Below are 3,755 nucleotides of genomic sequence, written 5' to 3' on the forward strand. Positions count from 1 at the left end.
ATCCGTTAGAGATCAGAGGGATAGCCCACAGCTTCACGATGACCTCCGCCCATTTAGTAATGTTTTTGGTTATCAAAAGTTACTACGTTCTCGAAACGTTTTTCGGCGGGATTGTCGGTTTGCAATATTTTTTCGCAATCATTTCCGTTTGGGCCGCGGTTTACGTGTTCATATTCCTTCCCGAGACCAAAGACAAAAAACTATTGGAAATCGAAGAATACTTCAAACGACACACTGTCTACTTAGGCCAGAATATTATCAATTCGGAAGCACGAAAGAGCGCCCTGAAGGTGTCCGAACAGAAAACAAAATTCATTGAAAAGGTCTAGGACTTTCTTCTCATTCAGAATATTTATTATGCACCAGTGGATGAAATTATGGTATTCCCTCCCGCGAGGGAGTGTCATGCTTTCTTTTCGAGACCTGTATATGATTTTTTACCATATCTTTTCCCCGAAAGTAGGATTTTTCATGATTTTTAGGACGCTGAGGTACAACATAACCTCCCAAAGGGCATAATTATCCTTTTTTAATGAAAAATATCGTACTTTCAGCAGAGATATGGTAAAACATTATTAAATTATTAAGTACGCAATCAAAAAAATATACAGGGTGGCCAAATAATGCGATAATTCGGTGCTGACCCTTAGAAATAATGAGACACTTTGTCAAACACTTTTCAAAGATAAAAAAATCTAAGTAATTTAAGAAAATTCAAAACTATTAATTTTAATTAGAGGTAGTGTTTTAACTGTGATTTTAATTAATTTTAATCGATTAAGTGTACTTCACACCTACATGTATCTCTATATACACATATGTATGTGTGTGCGTGTGTGTGATTTAAAAAATAAATAGCAAAACGGATATTATAGAACGTAGAATATAGTTAGGGTAANATCATCATTGTAAAACTTTTAAGAGAAACAAACTAACAATATTATCAAAACCAATTGTGTCAAATATGTCCAGTTAATTCTAGAAAATTTTATTTGATTATGTCTGATATTTATTTACGCCAATTGTTACTGTTAATTTTCCACCCACGCGTTTAAAATAATTTAAATTTTATCGACTTACAAAACAGATGAAAATCGATTCTGGCTCGTACGTTCACGTATTTTTTCCAAACAACCGAGTGAATCTGGAACAAAACAGAGGGTTACGTTATAAAAAAGAGCTAATAAAAAACTTCAGTTAAAACAAAGTCCATACAACTATTTGTCTTTTTGTAATTTTTTAAGCCGCTGGATTGTCATAATAGAGAAATAAGGATAATAATTCACTATAACAGAACCTATTTTCCATTCTTCTATTCAGAATCTTTCGCTTTTAAATTTCAAAAACTCCCAAAATTTTTCTTGCTGGATAAATCAGAAAGCAAACCTTTTGACGTGACAACGTCTAATAATTCGATGGAGCCGACTGCACGCACGAAAAAACATTACTCATGCGGCGTTACCTCGCTCTGAGGCGTTCCATTTAAGGTNTACTTTAAATTAGCAAAAAAACGACCAATTAATCTTTACTGTGGCTAGATATAAGATACAACAGTTAAAATATATAGTAAAATTTACCGGTTATTTTAATTTCTTTTTTAAAAATATTCCCAATTCCTCACAAAGATGCAGTTTTGCTTGTTAGTCACTCTGATTGAAATTTAATATCAATTATAGTTACAACCTTCGATAAACGGTAATGTACACTCATGCACATTGCATTTCTTTTATAATTGTAAGCAAAAAACAAGTGCTTCTGTTGTGTACTGATAAATAATAAACTATTTACGTATAACTACCACCAGGTTTAATTAAAATGCATACATATGTAGGTAGGCATAGCAATGTAGGTATAAACGGTTTGTAAATTAAAATTTCCATGAACCTCCTACCTGCTATTCGCTAATTTACGTCTTCTAGTCATATTACCTACACATAATTAATACATTCATTAAACTCAAACTATAACTGTTATTACTCTTCCAGAAAATAGCGAAAATAAAAAAAATCCCGGGTAATTTGGCTCAAATGGCTTAAATTGTGGTAACTTCCGCGCGTCTTGCAAAAGCATTATTTTTTTCAAATTTTAGAAGTTAAAATACGCACTCCTACTTAAAACAGAACAGCGATGAACAGGAAACCAACGATAAGACCGAAGATACCATTTCCGATGCTGCTTGTGACGTATTCCGAAATATCTCAATCTCAAATTCCAAAAAAAAAATCAGTCAAATAAAAGGACAAAATAACCAAGAAAATAGTTACCTTCGACTCTATTATCGTTAAATAGTTAAAAAGATCCTATCGTGGAAAACACCAACTGTTTTTTTTTTTTAGATTTTCACTATGCATATGCTTTTATCATGTTATCAGTCGAATGAAAACAAAGGAAAGAAAATGTAATATTTCACAGTTGTGCTCATATTTAAAAACAACTTGTTTGTTTACAAATCTCACTTTTAGTAAGGTATCGACTTAAATCATTATTTTGAAATCAGACGGCAATATTTTTTTGATTTATTAGTTCTTATAATATCTAGTCTGCCGTAAAGGAGTATCAATCATTTGTATTTCAATCAGTAGTTTATAAATAATTGTAAACGGTATCTCACTATGGTGTAAAATTGTTTCATAGGCAGGAATGCGAGTTTCTTACGTTGAAAGTAATATTAAGAATGAATGACGTGTTTATTAGCTAGATAGTACTTACTATTAGATCAAAATATAATAAAGCTATTAATAAAAGTTTGGTACAAAAAACACTTAATCACTTTTTCATCAAATTAAACAGCTCAATTGTTATACTTCCTTTGTGTATTATTGCATTCCATCATCATCTCTCCTAAGTAGGGAACTGTATTACCTACAGGTGTGAGTATCTATTACACGTGCGATATCAATCTAGGCATTATTGACAACAAGATTTGATGTTGATTCTATTTCGATATCAGGTGCTACAGCCTACACGGACCAAGTAATTTCTTTTAATATCTCAATAGGCAGGTTTTACAAGAAAAATACAAACCCCCTATTAGATAACCTGAAGTCCAAACAAGTCAAACAAGCAACATTTGGATTTTGGAGTTAAAACATATATCATAAAATGTTCATCATCATCATAAGGTCGTCAGTCCTAAGACTGGGCAGACACGCACCTCCACTCTTTCCTAATATCCTGAACTAAACTTCGCATTTCCCTGGAACTAGAACATCCCACATCCTTAACTATTTGCGAACAGTAATCTAATCTAGGTCTACCTCTACCTCTCCTAACTCCCATTTCTGCCTCTAATATATCTCTGACTAGACCTTCATGCATGAGAAGGTGTCCTACCAATCTCGCCTATTTCTTATTGATTTTCAGTATTAAGTCCTCTGTTCTCTTATTCTTTCTAATACCTCTTCATTTCTAACCTTCTCCATCCACGATATCCTCAACATTCGTCTGAAACACCACATTTCAAACGCTTCTAATCTTTTTCTATTCCGCCGTGCCCACCGTCCATATTTCGCACCCGTACAGCGCCGCACTTCAAACAAACACCTTTAACAATCTTTTTCGAATTTCTAAATTAGTAATTCGCAAGCACAGAAGTGACTTCTATTTTTTAAAGGCGACTCAACCCTGCGCTATCATCTGCTTTTTCACTCCTTCCGTTCTGACTTATCTGACTTCCTAGATACCTAAAATCAGCCTTTCCTTCCAATCTTTCGTCTCCTATCTTTATATTCGCTTTTTCCCTACTTTTTCTCCCT

The 3,755-nt window shown here is 33.4% G+C and overlaps 1 long non-coding RNA gene across 1 annotated transcript; it reads right to left on the reverse strand.

Moving 5' to 3' along the window:
* Positions 1–1,490: 1,490 nt before the first annotated feature.
* LOC108744973 lies at positions 1,491–3,171 on the reverse strand. Its single transcript, XR_001939036.1, has 2 exons — positions 2,265–3,171; positions 1,491–2,203 (listed from the first exon to the last, which is right to left on the reverse strand). It is a non-coding gene; the product is annotated as an uncharacterized LOC108744973 (long non-coding RNA).
* Between the last annotated feature and the right edge of the window lie 584 nt (positions 3,172–3,755).

Source organism: Agrilus planipennis, unplaced genomic scaffold (assembly GCF_000699045.2).
Source record: "Agrilus planipennis isolate EAB-ADULT unplaced genomic scaffold, Apla_2.0 scaffold6, whole genome shotgun sequence".
NCBI classification, from domain to species: Eukaryota; Metazoa; Arthropoda; class Insecta; order Coleoptera; family Buprestidae; genus Agrilus; species Agrilus planipennis.